The following is a 17,301-nucleotide window of genomic DNA, read 5'->3' as shown; positions in this document are numbered from 1 at the left end:
AGAGAGAGAGAGAGAGAGAGAGAGAGAGAGAGAGAGAGAGAGAGAGAACCTAAGTATGATGGTCAATTTTTGTGCCTTTGTGCCAAGCCTTGGTATCCTGATATTTGGCCAAACTTCTGATGACTGTATCTGTGAGGATGCTCGGGATGGTACTCTATTACCAACTGTAATGTGGGATCAAGCAGATTGCTCTCCTCACTGTAAGCAGCTTCGGTTGTGGCCTGAATGGAGAAGGAAGACTAAGCAGGGATCGTGGGTACAAGAGTGAACAGAGATTTGGATCTGCTTTTTTTTTTTCATTGAGATACCAGCTTATCTCCTTGCCCATCTTGCCAACTGTAGATCTTGGAGCTTTGCAGACTCTGAAGTCAGCTGTACCATCTCTATGAGAGTAAAAACAACTATGTGTCTGATCATTGCATTTCCTAGAGGCTTTGGAGTTGGTTCTGAAAAGGAGAAAGATTGTAGGTAATTGTGTTGAGGTTTGTGATTCAAGACTAGCAAGCAGTGGTTTGGAAGGAATGATGCCCCAGCAGGAGAAGCCTATGCTAAAGGCCTCAGAGTATAGGATGGTGGTACTGGTGGATGGAGGTACCAGCTTGCCCTGTAGCCTAAGTGAGGAGGATTCAGACAGTGGTAGGAGATAGCTGGAGAGTCTGAAGACACTGGGCCACGTGAGGCCTTGGATAGGCTGTCTGGTTGGTTTCCTCTTTTTCCAGAAGGTAGCTTAGGGAAGGTACCCTATTGAAAACCAGGACAGCACTTTCAGAAACAGAATGACCCTGGCAATCATGGGGCCACAACTCTATGAGCACTGGGAAATGACTGGGACATTCTAAAGAAAGACATAGAATCCTTATCTACATTTTAAGGCTTACTGTGGCTTCTGTGTGGAAGAGAGAAGAGGAAGTTGTAGCCTGGAAACAACAGAGAGCAGTGAGGAACATTCATTTCTGAGTCTGCTGTCCAGAAATTCACTGATTACACTGCTCTGAGTGTCTGGGATTCCAGACATCAGTGAACACCCTTACCCAAGTTTCCAGCTTGCTTTGCTGTCCTGAGGATTCCAGCTTGATAAACTTATAGCAGAATTATATATATATATATATATATATATGTATATACATGTGTGTACATATGTATATATGTACATATGTACACACAAGTTATATTAGTATGAACTACATATTGAAGCATCCTCGCTGTCTTTTGGCACACGTTTTCTATAAGCCTTGGGACCTTTCGGGTAGCTTTTCCATGAACACAGAATTGATCACTGACTGGAAACCTGTAGGTGCCTTCCTAACAGAATCTCTTTAGCAAACAGACCTTGACAGAATTAGAAGATTAAGACTTTCTATCCCAATTTCTTGGGGGCAGAAGGTTGAGTTTATCTCAGTGCCCAACTATGTAATGAAACATAGACCCTTCAGTGGGGCCTAAAGTAAAACAGGAGGTCAGTCTGGGGAGCTTTCTGGTAGGAGAACACAGAAGATGAACCAAGAACAGTGCCCAGGAAAGGACATGGACATTCAGCCCTTCCCAGCACTGTGCCCAGTGCATCTCCTCCAGAGGGCTGCTGTCTTGGTTCAGAGGTTCATAGAATAGCTATCCTTGTCCACAATGCCTACAACCAGAAGCATTTCAGAGTGGATGCTTTTGATCATATATTGAATATTTGCATGTGTACAATAAGATGATATAGGAATGGAACCCCTGTCTCAGTATAAAACCCATTTATGTTTCATATGTACCTCATATTCCTAGCCTGACAGCAATCATCTACATTTTTGGTTATGCCTGTGTTTGACTGTGACCATCACTTGGGGGCCACTTAGTAATTTTCACCTGTGCCGCCATGTTGATGCTTGGAAGGTTTCAGTGTTCAGAGCTGTTTGGATTTCAGATCCTCCAGGTTCAGCCTATGATAGAAGATAATCAAAGAATGAGACCCAGCCAGTAGAACTCACACTTTAGATTTTCAACTTCCCTGCCCTAAAAAGAGGTGGTACCTCACACTCCTGTGAGTGTCTAAGTAATGCTAATTTTAAGTTCTCTGTGCATGTTCACAGGGTGGCTAAGCTGTGACATTCTGAAAGCAGGTGTATAAAAACCCATTTCCAGCTTAAAATGGCATGCTGGGATGCATGCCCAATGGCAGTCTGTGTGCATCTGTATGTGTACGGCAGACTGTCATCAGTCTACACTTAGGTGTCGCTTAGACAGGAGTTCCGGTAGACATGTTGTTAGAGGATTCCTTGCTGTGTGAATATTACCGAGTGTTCTTACACAAACAATTTCATTAACTGATTCTATGGAATATCATCTTACATAAGGCCATGTCTCTTGAACTTCATACAGCATAGGGTGGTCTATATATTCCTATTGGTTTTGGGGTTTTGTTGTTGTTTCTTCTCTTGAGTAGTGTAGAATTGTGCATTGTGGGTAATGTGGCAAGTATCCTTTGATAATTGCAGTTGAATGCTACCATCAGCCAGTGAGCTAGGAGAGTAGCCAATGGCCAGCCAACATCTTCATCTTCAGGGGGAGCATGACTCAGTGTGTACCACAACTGGCACTGACACGTCTTATATTCAGAACTGTTAAGTCACAGCTGCAGTTATACTACATCGCCTTGTGTGCTGTGCTTCTCTCTTCTCAGCCCTAGGAAACTAATAATGCAAAATAATAATACTATAGTGTAAGAAATAGTGTACTAGTGGAGATGGAGGTTTGGCCCCCAGGGTTTGCAGAGCATGTGGCACCGTCCCAAATCTGCAGGACACAGGGAAGGCTTCTTCAGCTTTGGTGGGTACTAAGTCAGGGAGAAGTTCTGGCTTTAGCTTTCCCTTCACCTGCAATCTTTTACTCTTGGCTCTTCGTCTCCACTGTGCTTAGTCTGCTCTGTATTCTGAGGTTTCTCCCTCAAGCCACACTCTCCACCATGCCCTTTGGTCAAGTTCTGGAGTCAACTGTGGGTAGTTGGTTGAGAACATGAGGTATAGGCTGGAGAGATGGCTCAGCTCTCAAAGGCTAGGTTCACAACCAACAATATGAGCGAATATGAATTTGTCATTAAGACAAACTTATTGGTCTTAAAGCAGATCTGGGGTTTCCCTGAGAGTCAGGACCCCTCCCTTGATACTCTGAGGGAGATCACTGGTCCCAGGCACTTCCAGCAGGTGCTGAGGCTTCCAGTCAATTATTGTCTACATTCTCTGCTGAGAAAAACCAAGAAGCCTGCGTAGGCATGCACGTGCTTTGGATGCAGTTGCAGCAGGTCAGCTGACATTTGGTCAGTGCTCGCCATGGGCTGAGCAGCATGCTGGCGACACTGTAAAGATTGACTTTCTGAGGACCACCCATTAGTCCAAATATGACACCCATTTTTGGAAATGAGAAAAGGTGGACTCTGTTAAAGTCTTTCTGGATTGATTAGATTTACCCTGCTAGGATGCATATCAAGGGCTGACATTTAGGCTATCCCCGGGGCAGAGTCAACATTTACTATTGTCTGTCTGTCTGTCTGTCTGTCTGTCTGTCTGTGTCATCTCTGTCTCTCTTACACACACACACACACACACACACACACACACTCACTCACACACACAAAGTCAGTGGCAAACCTTATGTTCTCGAGCATTCTCAACCCAGCATGGTTCTGAACATCGCTTCCAAATAAGCCATGGAGACTAGTCCCTGCTATTAGGTATAGCTGAAACACATTTTCTATCTATTGCCTTAGGGCTGAGCCTTGTAGGCTGAAGAGGACCCCATCCCACCACAGGCTTCCTTCTGTTCCTCACCAGGGAAGCCAGCTCTCCCTTGCCGGGTTTACAATTAATCGTGTTCCTTACTTATATTAGGGTTTTTTTTAGGGGGGTAACCCCCATCACCAGTATACAGATGATAAAAGTTTAAAATTTGATGCTCTCCAACTCCGGCTAAGTGTGCCTGACACCCAAGGTAGACATTGCTCTTTGCTGATTTCCTTCCCCTGTCTCAGACGTCCAATGTGTCAATGTGCCCAGGCCCAGGGAGCTGTTGTGCTGTATGTGACCACTTGGCATTTTAATCTTGGAACTAACTTGCCCTGCCCATGCAGTTCTGTGTTGTTAGGGAACTGTATGTGTTAGGGTATTTAGAAGCGTCCTTGTTCTCTGCTTTCTAAATGTCAACGGTGTCAAGCTGCACTGTGAAGAACTCTGGGGAGAAAGAGTCACACTGGCTGACCTATGCACTCATCTGAGGGGCTTGATGTCCCATCCTTCCTCTTTGTTCATACAGTCACTTCTTAAGATTCCCCTGCCACTCCAGTTCATCACATGACCTTCTTCTTAGATCAATCTGTTGAGGGACATGGAGAAAAACTCTCTCTAATGCACAAGAGGGAACTTGTATTCCTCTGCTAGAAAGGAACAGGAGCTGGTTGGATCTGCTGATCACAACACTTAGACAAGAAAAATCAAATTCAGAGACAGGATAGATAGGACACGGGTCACTAGTGACATTGTACAGCCACCTCACCAACCTAGAACCAGCAATCACAACGGGTGTGGTTTTGCTATATGATGCTGTTTATTGGAGCAAAGGAACTAGTCTGAATAGATGTGGAAGATTTGTATCACCTGAGATCAAGGCTTGCTATACAGTTGCAGGAACTAAGAGTGTGAAAGAAAATCACAAATTATGGAATCAAGAGAATCTCAAAAACGGTCTCACTCAGCCAGAGTTGACTGATCCTTCTTCTCTTCCTTCTCTTCCTCTCTCCCTTCTTCCTCTTTTTGGTTCTTTCTTTTCTTTCAAGTTGTGGCATTGCCATGGTAACAAGGTTCCGGTGATCCACTTATTTCAAACAGCTGAGTATATGGGGCTACTGTAGTTAAGTGTGGACCACAGTGACCTGCTTCAGTTGGCTGAATTTTGAGACAAAGAGAATTCAATGGAGAAAGGATGGTTTTTTCAGGAATTTAATGATCATATGCAAAATAATCATAATTATTATAATGATGATAATCATCATGACCTTTACTTCATATCTCCTACAAAATGAACTAAAAATGGATCATTATAGGTATTTCAGATCTGCATTAACACATGTAGCTCATAGATTCAACTAAGATACATTTTGCTCACAGAAAGATGGAAGACCCCAAGACTATATATACAGTGTCTAATTCTACTTAATGATGAAATTATACAAACTGAGAACGGGAGGCTGAGCAGATGGCTCTGTTAGTAAGCTTGACCTGTAAGCATGAAGAGTTGAGTCAGGTTCCAGGAGCCATGTAGAAATCTAGGTATGATGACATATTTCTTTTCTTGCAATACTGGGAAGCAGAGAAAAAAAGATCTTTGGGATTTGCTCAACAACAAGCTCTACCAAATCTGTAATCCCCGGGTTTGGTGTGTGGTTTCTCAGAAACTAAGTTGTAGAGTAACAGAAGGAATCACCCAAAGTCAACCCTTTAGCCTCCACATGCATGCACGACACAAACACATGCACATGTACACACACACACACACACACACACACACATGTTTACACATAAAAGACAATATAAAAGTTGATACATTTTGATACAGATGTGGATATGTATGCATAGATTTATATTTCCTTAGAAAGCATGAAGACAGCAACATCCAGTATCAATGAACATTTTTAATACCAAAATATCACATTGCCATTAAGAGTCGTGGCTGAAGTAGAGAAGATGAAGAATTAGTTTGGAGTCTGCTGTGGATTTTGACAGTGAGGGGGTAACAGGAAAACACATTTTACTGATCTTTCCCACAGCATACTGGCCACAGTTCAAAACAAGGCTGAGTACATTTCAACTTCTCTACACAGGCATGCACATGCACACACATAGTACATAAGGCAGTAAGTATGATTGTTAACTTGATGCTACCATTTTACAATACACATGTGCAGATTGCATATACCCTTAAGAATACACATTTTTGTCGATTCAAATAACTATTTATTTATTTATTTATTTATTAATTTATTTTCAGGACAGGGTTTCTGTGTAGCCCTGGCTATCTGGGAACTTGCTCAGTAGACCAGGTTGTCCTTGAACTCACAGAGATCCATCTGCCTCTGCCTCCCAAGTGCTGGGGTGAAAGGCATGCACCAGCATTGCCCAGATGATTCAAAACAACGTCTAAAGGAATTTACGAAATTATGAAGGAATAAGTGTGAATTGATAAGGCACAGCCCCTTTGTAAGACTATCCTCAGTAACCTGCACATTGGGAAAAACAACTGATAGGCTAAAAGAGGATAGATTAGTAGAGCCCGAAGAATAAAGTAAACACCGTGGGCCGTACGGACTGCGAAGTGAAAATGACTAGGGATTAGAAGAGAAAATAAAATGACTGTGCTTTACAGAAGAATTCCAATGACCTGAGAAAAGAGAGTCACCACAGGTATACCCCCTGACCATCTCAGACAACATCTATGGGAGAGCACTTGTTGCTTTTTCAGAGGACCTGCGTTAGATTCCCAGCACCCATGTGTTGGCTCTCCTAGCAGAAAGCAGCTATCATCTTTGCAGCCATCTTGAGCCACATACCCTGACAAGTGACTTGTTTTTCAACAGCCTACAACAGCTGAGCACACTCTGATAAACATCTTGTTTTTCTCACATATCTTGTTTTGCTGTTTAGTGCCCCAGCTGCAAGACGCACATGGTATCCACACTGCAAGGCACGTGGCATAGTGCCTTCAGCTGTGTTCCCCTGCTTATTCACGAGGGCAAGGCACGTGGATAAGCCTATAAATACCCAGGATTTCCTTTCAATAAAGGGAGACTTGATCAATCCTCTGTCTTGTCTCCATTCTTCGAGTCTCTTGCCCCTCCATCCCCACTCTCTCTCTTGCTAGACCCTGTTGAATGCCAAACGGGTTGTTACACATGACCACCTGTAACTCCAGTTCCAGGTGATCCAGTACTGTCTACTGGTCTCTAGTGGTACCAAGCATGCACATGTTCCATGGAATATACACGCAGTCAAAATGTACATAGAAAATAAAAACTAATGCATCTTTTTTAATGAGGGAGAAATGATAACTTTTCAATGGAGCAGTACCATCTTATTCAAGTGGCCGTGGCTAGCACCATCAGTGACATCGATAAAACCTTATCTTCTGCCTGCTGACCCTGAGCCTTTAATCTTCGTGCCATGTTTACCAATAAAGTGTAATCATAATCTAATCATAGAAAGAGATCGTACAGTCCCAGACTGCGGACCATTGCGTAATGTGACTGGCCTGTAGTTTTTAGATATTTCCAGATTATTAAAGAGCAGGAAAGTGTTCTTGAAAACATCTTTCATTAATAGTCACAGATGCCCTTCTCTGTGTTGGAGAGGGCGTCCTGTGTGCATGTACCATCTCCGTGTTCAACAGTTATTCATGGTATTTTCAGGGAAGACCCACTTATTTTGAAGCCAAAACTTAACAGTATTTTTTTTAAATGAATTTGAATGTATTCTAGGAGGGAACTGACAGACAGTAGGAAAAAAAGGCAAACCAACCTATAACTTGCAAAGAGTCCAGGGAAGCTGCCAAAATTAAAGTTGGCAGAAGACTTTTCACTAAATCTCCAAAGAAGAAAAAAAAGAAGAGGTTATATTACAAATCCTATAAATATTTCAAGAACGATAGGCAAGGCATTCTTAATACTGACGAACAAAGTTTTAGCTTGCATTGGAAAAACAGTTTCTAATATAAAATTACTGATGACTGGAACTTACCCGCAAAATTTTATACCTAAGTACTTGCAGATGTAATTTATTTTTCTGACAGCACGCCTGTGTAATGAAAGTTGCTTTTAATAAACCATGAATGCAGTGGGGTTTTGCCAATTAGGTTCAGAAGAGCTGTAATCAGTCTGATCCGACTTGATATGTGGCTCCTTCAGTCCAGCACTGACCCACAGAAGGCTTCAGGATGGCTAAGTGTTTGTGAAAGACGAACTCCGCAGGCTCAGAATGCCCAGGCAACATGGCTGACCCAGGACACACCCCAGGCCCCAAAGTACCACACACGTGAGGACTGGGCTGAATGCCACATGCTCTTTCAGGGGTGCTCTCTATTGTTGCGCCCACCTCGCCAGCAAGGAAGACACGGCAACAACAGGATTCTTCTGCAGCTCTTTATTTCAGCTATAGCTCTTGCAAAGGACCCTGAGCGAGTAAGGAGAGTAAGGAACGTGACCTATATACTCTAACAGTCAGCTTGTAAGTATGTGATTGGAGCACAAGGCAATGCTTCATTAGCATAAGAAAAGTGGCGTGAACCAAGCAGCCAGCACATGCGCAACAGGCTTGTTTACTCAAACGGCCTGACCAGCCGGCACCATCTTGTAATGGTGAATCTTGAAGGCCTCCTACACTCTATTTTATATTATTCTTGAAGACATGGACATCTGAGTCGTCCACTGATTGTCTCTTCTCTACTGTTCAGCCAGATGATAAATCCCTGTTCCTATCAAATTATCTTTCTTCTTGGTGCTGTCAAGGATTTAAAAGTCTTCCTTTTGAGAACTCCGATAATCACACACACACACACACACACACAAGTTTCTTTCATAGCTTCGAGTATTAAGATTGTGTATTCAGCAAATATTATTGAGTTCCTATTATTTTGCAAAATGGAGCAGCAAATTAACTGAAAAATTATTAAACTAAATTTGAAGACCTTTCAAATTAAAATTTTAATTTATCCATTTACTTGTTGTATTCTCTCAGTTGCTCTGCTTTTCACATTTACAATCAGCAATAAGCTGGGCATGCTGATCCAAGGTGACACATTCCTGTAGGCACAGCACTTTGTAGGCTGAGGTGCAAGGTTCTCTACTAGTTCAAAGCCAGCATGGACTACATATAAAGACGCCTGTTCTCAAAACAACAACAACAACAACAAAACCAAAATGACTAGATACATAAATAAACAGTTAATGATAATAATTCCTCTGTCACCTAACCCCCTGAAGTCATGGGGCTGATTTTAAGGGAGACATTTTGAAACTTTGCTTTGAAAAGCAAATTCCCACACATCCTCCAATTAAGCAGAAACCTCCTGTCTTTGAAACCTCACAAACCACCTCTGAGACATCAGACTCACACTAAAGGCAGGATCCTACAAGGAAACTGAGGCAGAAGCTGAACATACTTTAGTGTGCCCACTCCACTGGCCTAAGATGAGACAGGCATGAGATCACATGCGATTAACTCTGTGTTCATCCCAAGACCTTACAGGTTTACCTACAAAGAAACTAAGAAGCAAAGAACCAAGAAGCCATTCTACATGAATGAACTGTGCAGACACAAGGTTGTGGATGACTGAAGAGTTTCCTCTCCACTACTGGGGCTTGGGAACTTTCTCAAGACATCCCTTCTAGGTTCCAGCTTGCTAGAGTGGCCTTGAAAGTCTGGGATATGTGCAGCTGGTGCCCCCAGACAGGAACCGAAACAAGCCTACTGGCAGTTCAGGCATCTCTAGCACAGTTTCTACTTTGCTGTACACAGCCTACTTCCAGGTTCTGGCCCTAAAATGGAAGGCACTGTGAGAAACAGACACACAAAGCTATTTTGGTCTGGGCTGGCTTGAGAGGTCCCATGTCACACCTTATCTCCTCTTGCGATGCTAACTTATCCCAAAGCAGCAGAAGATAGAATGTTTGTTGTTCTAGCTCTAGGGTTGATACTTAGCAACCTTATACAGACAGTGGGACCAAGGGATGGGACCAGCTGGTTTCTGGTCAAAGAGGGCAGAAAAGAAAGTCCTCTTTAGCCTGCATGGCTGAGGTAGTGTGGGCTCTCCTGGAGTTAGAATGAAATATTAAATATCCAGTGGTGTTTGAGGGGCAAGCAAGACAGAAGCACAAGACAATGGGTTGAAGGAGATACTCATGGGAGATGTAAGCAGTACAAAGCTAAACCCACAGGGATGTATTTTGTCAATTGCACCTAGTAATTTTTTTCTTTCCAGACAGGGTTTCTTTGTATAGCCCTGGCTGTCCTGGAACTCACTCTGTAGACCAGGCTGGCCTCGAACTCAGAAATCCACTTGCCTCTGCCTCCCAAGTGCTGGGATTAAAGGCGTGGGCCACCACTGTCCAGCAACACCTAGTAATTTTTAACTGTTTTGGTACCCGCTTACATTTTGCTTCAGAGGTAAAAGCCCAGTTTTTATCTTCTTTGGTTCTTGCAGAATACACTCTTACTACCATGCCAACATACCCCCAAGAGTTTCAGGAGATGCTCATGGAGCCCAAGTGATGTCCCTCAAAGAGGGTTCTGCCTTCATTGTTTCCAAAGCCAGCCAATCCTTTCGGACTTTGTAGATCTCTGTGTCTGTAGGGAGAAAGTATGCAACGGAGGTTCTGTGTCATTGTGGACACCAGCCACCCGAAACCCTACTGAAAATATAGATTCAAATGGAGAAAGTGACAGGGTTTGAAGGTGGCTTAGTGTGTCCCCTAAGGATGAATATGCCAGCGTTGTTCCTAATGTGCCAAGGCTGGAGGCAGTGTAAAGCTTTAAGAGGTGAGGCCTTGTGGAAGGTGGTGAGTGACGCTATCCTTAGAGAGAGCTGGGTTTCATTAGAGCATTATCATAAAAGATTCAGACCAGCCATTTTCTGTGCTGACTTCATGCCTTGCCTGGAGTCACTCCTCCTGCACACAACCCCACCATGATGACACCATGTGCCACCTCGGTAAGTGCTCAGAGAGCTGGCCCCTGGGACCTTCTCCAAGCTGTGTAAACTTCCGGTCTTTAAACGAACCTTCTATTTATGTCACTCAGCCTTGGGTATTTTGTTATAGTAACAGAAAATGGACAAAGAGTGAGGCTAAAGCAGCATTTCTGACAAGTCCCCAGTGGTGTTAGCATTGCTGCCCTCTTAGCCCCACTCTGAATAGCAAGGATCTGCAAAATGGTAGCCATGATCAGCTTTTAATATATCCTTCAAAAGAATTCAGAATATCCGATAATCTTGGACCAGTATCCTCATTCGTCAGCAAAGGCTGGAGATGGTAGAGCACTTGCCCAGCATGCTCAAAGCCCCGTGTTTGATCCCTAGCACCACATAAGGAAGGAAATTCTAGGATATACTGGGATCTGCTACTTGGGGCAGGGTATATGTCTTTAATATTCCTGGAAGCCACCAGTGTCTGTCTGTCTGTCTGTCTGTCTGTCTCTCTGTCTCACCCCCCCACACACACACACCACAACATGCAGACACTGAGACTTTGTACTTCAGTTATCACTGACTGGCCTGGACCATGTGGCCTGTGAACCTACAAACTCTGTGTATTATTTAGTCAGTCGATACATTGATTGGTATTCACTGATATCAGAAACTTAGCACACCTTTCTCTGTTGACTCTGTGATTCTCAATACTTGATCTGTGTGTTTTCTTGGTCTTATTAGCAACTTACAACCTATCAAAAGGGTGTGTTTAAACTTGGTCTTTGAGCAAGAATAAATAGCAGTCGACTAACCCTGTGAAGGGATGTGGATCCTAGTGACTTCTGGCTTTAGAAGCTACTGGAAATTTTTAGGTTAATTAAATTGAGAACCCAAGAACGAATAAAAGCACCATCTTCTAATTCATGTTTAATTTGGGCTCAATCCATGGCGCTGTTTGGAGCAGAATATATGGGATTATTCTTTGGGCTTGTAGCCTGAAAGTGAAGTTGTTCTCAGCTTATATAATTTGAAGAACAATTGCGTGGAAATGATATTTTGGACACAAATGTTTCAACTACCCTGGTATTTATTTACTTTTGCTGATATTGTTGTTGTTTCAATCAATAGCTATATCCAGTTGCTTCTTGGGGTTTGTCTGTTCTGTCCCCAATTTTTGTGTCTACCTTCTCTCCAATCAACCATGGCTCATACATTAACTCTCACATTGATTTCTGGGCAGAGTTTTTAGTACTTTCTTGGAATCAGTGATAATCTTTGCGCAAGTGATCTCATACCTCCCTGTGGAAATGAAAATGCAAGCATTTATTAATTCTTCTCATTTTAGATCTTTTTAATTGGTGTCTAACATCCCAACCTGCAATCAGATCCTAAAACCCTTGGCTGTTATGCAAGGCAGCCCCAACCTTATCTGGCTATCATGATACCCTTCTCTAACAACACACAAATCCCACGAGCCCTATAGGCCTAGGAATTTCTCACAGTGTGTTAAACTTCTGCTTTGTACATGTTGCTGTCCAGAAATATTGGACACTCCATAAAGTGGTTCCACATAGCTCTCAATACATACAGTTAGGTGTTGCCACATATGGGTGCTATGCATTACATATGTGTGTTGGAAGCTTGACCTTTAGTGTAGTAGTGGTAAGAGGTGACTCAGTGGAACCCTTAAGAGGCAGGGCTTGAGGGGTTGTCATTAGGCCATTGGCAGAATGCTGTTGGAATGGATAATGTCGTTCCTATGGAAACTTGCATCAGTTTGATAAGAGGAAGACACCCTAGCCACACTCTAGACACTCTATCTTCTGTCTTGTCATGTGCTATACTCTCATGTGTGCTGTTGTGATGATGCACTTGACCAAGTGAGCATACACCACAGGCTTTAAGGTCTACAAGTAGAGTGATGGTCAAAATCACCCAGGAGATTCTTTGTATCACCCAACAGGTAGCAAATTCTGTTTATGATGTTAACAAAAAACTGTCTACATGTTGAGCAAGGCCTCCTTCAGTTGATTACATGTTAAAGTAGTTGACGTTTAATTTTGATTAAGATTCAGTTTCCCAACCTATAGAGTGAGGGAGTTTAAGCATTACATTTTCATTTTGATGTAATATTCCAGAATAAGAACAAAAATACATGTACCATTGATGTTGCTGTTCTGGGAACTGTGTAAGATTTACTAATTAGTCAAAGGTAGTAGACTGAAGATGTCTTTACTGTGTTGGCCTAAAGGACCCCAGTCAGAAAAGCTTGAGAAGTCTGTTCTCCCAAAGAGAAGCAGTCAGAAGCAGGGAATCTACCCACATCAGTCTTTTTAGCTGTGAGGCAGAGAAAGATATGAGTGAGAACAGAAGTTCCACAGAAGTCTTGAAGCCTGGGGTGACCACTGGGCAAAAGGCAGTCCAGCAAAATGGCAGACTGTAGTGTGGGTAAACATTGTACCTCCCCATCCTTCCTACAGGTGGTGGAAAAGTGGGTTCAAGCCAAAGGTGATCGGAATTTCTGAGGCAAACAGCACAAAAGGCTAAAGTATGGTTCAAGTATAAATTCAGAAGACAATGGGGTCAAAATGATGCTGCAGGAACAATCCTTTAAATGACAAGATTCCGGGGGAAAAATGCAAGAAATAAAAGAAGGGGCAGGGCCTCATCATGCCTTTAGTGATTTTCTCACCCTTGGACATCCTTCCTTTTTTTCTTTTCTTTTTTTTTTTTTCTGAAAAGCGCGTCTGGGGCAAAGCTGGGCGGAGACGACAGGTCAGAAGCTCTAGCTTTCTTGCATCCTGATGAATCTATTTTCCAGGGTAGCAAGTTTCAATTCCCTCCAGACTATGTCCCAAGGGCTCTTTCTGTTCATGAGAAGTCGTTGTGCTAGAGAAAACTCACTTTGACTCCTTTTCATCCCCCAGAATTGTTACGACAGTTTCCATTAGAGAGTTGTATGGTGCTTTTGTTTTTTTCTTTTCTTTTTACACTGTATGCAGTTCCTGCTAGGCTACTTATCTGTTTGGTTTCTGCCTGTTTTCAGATGTAAGTCTGTAGTCTGTAATAGCTTCTCCTGGTTTGTGAGCATCATTGTAACTTTGAGCCCTGGGAGAAGTCATCTAATCAGCAAGTGCATGATGCTTATCTCCCATTCTACACTGTGAGAGATTTGAGGAAATATCTGGTATAATCTATCCCTCATACATTTATTGCTCTGGCAAATTCAATCATCTGCAGCAACAAGCAGATGAATCATACATCATAACATTTTATAGCGGACTGGAAACTTCCAGATCATCTTGTGGAGCCTTCACTTTACAGAAGCTCCTAGAATTGGGTTGATTTGGTGTTTGTTCTCAGGACTGTACCCTGTCAGAAGCAGGACCTCCTCCCTTGCCTTCTTGACCAGCAGCTGGTTTCTAGTAGACCACACATGACTAACAGTGTGGTTCCTTGATCTTGCTTTCAAGCCAGAGGTTCCCAAACCTTAATTTCTAAATACTGCAGAAGGGAAGAGGCTGGTACGGTGCAGGTTTACCTGCTCGAGCCATCCATTCTGCTTGTCAGACATTACACAGGAGGTCAGTTTGATCCCTCTGTTCATTTCAAAGTTTCGCCATCATCTTTTTTCTTAAAAACTTCTAGATTTTTTTTCTTTTCATACCTGCTCCTTGATTTTAAAAAAATGGATGTAGAGAACTATTTCTTCTTTAACCGAAGATCTTTGAACTTTGGGATAGGAAAGAACTTATTCTTCTGAACAGTGTGGAAACTTAAAAAGACTATTAGGACTTTTAAGTTGGACTGAACAGATTTTAAGTTCTGAGATGAACACGAGCCCATGGTGACAAGTGGTGGAAGGTTATGGCTTAAAAGTGATTCATTTGGGTGTCAAGTTGTCAAGGAGTGAATTTGTGCTGATTAAGATCGTCAACCTGACAGGCTCTGGAATCCTCAGAAGACACACTTCCAGGCATGCTTGTAAGAGTTTCTAGAATGATCCGAGGTGAGAAGACCTGATCTAAATGTAGGTAGTACAACTCCATGAGCTGGAGTCCTGGCTAGAAATAAAGGAGAAAGCAAGCTGAGCCCAGCATTCATTTTCCTCAGTGTCCTGACTTTGAATGTAACGTGACCCGCCATGCCTTCCTACCATGGTGGGCTAAACCTTTGAATGTGAGTCAAAGTAGATACTCCCTTCCGTTGTTTCTTGTCAGTAATTCACAGCAACAGGGAAGTGATTAACACCGTCCTGCTCCTGAGGAGGGATGGGAATCTGAGCTGCCAACACTTCCATCACCGAAGAGTGTGAACAAGAGAACAGAGGTAGGAACACACCTGAGATTAAGACAGTGAGCAAACAGGAAGAAGCCGGGTGAGCTCCTGGGCTGAGTTCACTGCAGAATGCACATGGATTTAGATACTTTGAGGTTGGGATATTGTGAAATTTCACACTCGTGAAAGAGGTTTAAGACTGCTGAAGCAGACAGTGAGGGCCACAGACAGATGTAGCTTTGCTTCAAGGTGATGAATATTTAGATTCATAGTGTGGCAGATGATGGCCAGTGGATGGCACTGGGTGAGATGCCTGTAATCCGGGAACCTAGATTGACTCGGAATCTACTCTTTCAGCCGAGAAGATGGAGAGCTGGCTAGAGACTTTGAACATCTGCACAGGAGCCTCTTCAACTCTACCTGGTTTCTGGGGGAGGTAGGTGACTGTGGACCACTATGGCCCACCAAACTGTGAAGCTAGGATGGAGTTCCTGTCTTCACCAAAGAGTTGCGCCCTGCTCTGTTAAAAGTTCTGGGGGGGAGGGGGGTAAGCCACCACAGGTTACAAAGTAGCCAGATTCAAGGGTGACCCACTATCCAAAGTCATCTTGTAGCTAGCAAACACAGTGTGAGTTCCCGCCTCCATCTGGACAATTCTGCAGTGTGCAGCTCAGCCACAGGAGGACCTGGCAAGGCAGGTGTGCCCTGCCAGACGGTGGCTATGGATGCTTGCCTGCTCAGAGCTCACGTCCAGACGTGGGACAGTTCAGACGAATGCCACAAACTTTATGTCTAAGGAGACAGGTATGGATGGATCTCTTAAAGACTGTCACTCCTCCTTTTTTGTTTTTGTGACCTTAAATTTTTTTTTTATTTTTGATCTGAAGTTGAAAAATGACAGGTTTAGAAGATGTACAGTACTTGGACTCCCGTTGTAACCTGTTGAGGATACACTGGCTGCAGATTCCCTTTGTAAAATTCCTGGGGACACCTTCTATCCCTTCCCACTCCCTTTCAAGACCCCTTCCTTTCCTAATTAAGAAGTCTTTTTATTTATTTATTTTTTAAAAGAATGTTCATTATAAAATAGGGAATGGCTTGAATAATCTCTCTCTGCAGGGATTTCCATTAATTTGGGATATTCACCACAATTAGCTATACCTATTGGTCAAGACTCAGGTGGAAAGCTGGTAGCAATCTCTATCCAACAACAAAGCAGACTTTAACCAAATCCTAGTGAATATTTTGGTTCTTCATATAGTTCATTGAACAAGCAATAAATACTGATAAGGAATTATCTGAAGAGTGCTAGAAAAGATATTTCAAATAAACATAGGTTCTTGAGAAAGTTTATCTGTTGGATTTTTTTTAAAAGAGGATCTTCCTTTGTAGCCTAGGCTGGCCTCACACCTTTGATTCTCCTGCCTCAGTCAAGAGGGGTTACAGGTGTGCAGTATCATACTATATAGTCAGAGTTTATTAAGATACTTCAGGAAGGACTATATCTGCGCGTGCGTGCGTACGTACGTGTTTTAAGTAGACATGATGATGTTCCAGTGGCCAAATAAACACAGGAACCTGGCTGCCGTTAGGTTCCAGTAGGTGTGAAAATGCAAACCCAGGTCAGAACCCCAGCTTTGACCAGCTTATCAATCCAGGAAACCAGCACATGTCCCCACTCCCTCCTCTGACAGCAGGAAAGCTAACTCTTGCATCAGGTTGTCATTGAACTGGAAATGCTGGTGTCCAGTTACTGGAGTCTTTTTCTTTTAGTGCCCAAGGGCAAAGAGCAGCGTTAATGACGCCTGCACCGGAAGGCAGGTTAAGAGGGTTGACACGGCTGCGGTGGTGCAGTTTAACGCTTTCTTGGATCCTCTGACTCAATATGAAGATGCAGTTGATACTCTGTAGCTTCAAGGAAAACTGAAATTTAGATATCTGTAGGCGGGAGGAGTGGAGGTGATGAATCACTTGTGGAAAAAAAAATGAAATACATCTTTGGTTTTTTTGTTTTGTTTTTGAACCCCATAACAGCCGGTGCCTAAATGAGAATGTGTTAATTACAGAGGTTTCAAAGCAAAACCATAGCTTGCAGAGGGCAAGCGCTGTTTAACTCAGCGGATGAACAATACCTTAGAGGAAGTGCGCAGTAGCTGGAAGGAGAGGACCTTTATAGAACTGAGGGACAGTGAAGCCCCGGCAGCTGAATTCTAACACGCATGCGCAATCAAAAGTGTCCTGGGAATCCCACCAGGGAATGCGAGAGAATAATATTCTCCTCTCCTCTCCCCTCCCCTCCCCTCCTCTCCCCTCCCCTCC

Source organism: Grammomys surdaster, unplaced genomic scaffold (assembly GCF_004785775.1).
Source record: "Grammomys surdaster isolate TR1022 unplaced genomic scaffold, NIH_TR_1.0 126063, whole genome shotgun sequence".
Taxonomy (NCBI): Eukaryota; Metazoa; Chordata; class Mammalia; order Rodentia; family Muridae; genus Grammomys; species Grammomys surdaster.
This window is presented reverse-complemented; position numbering follows the sequence as displayed.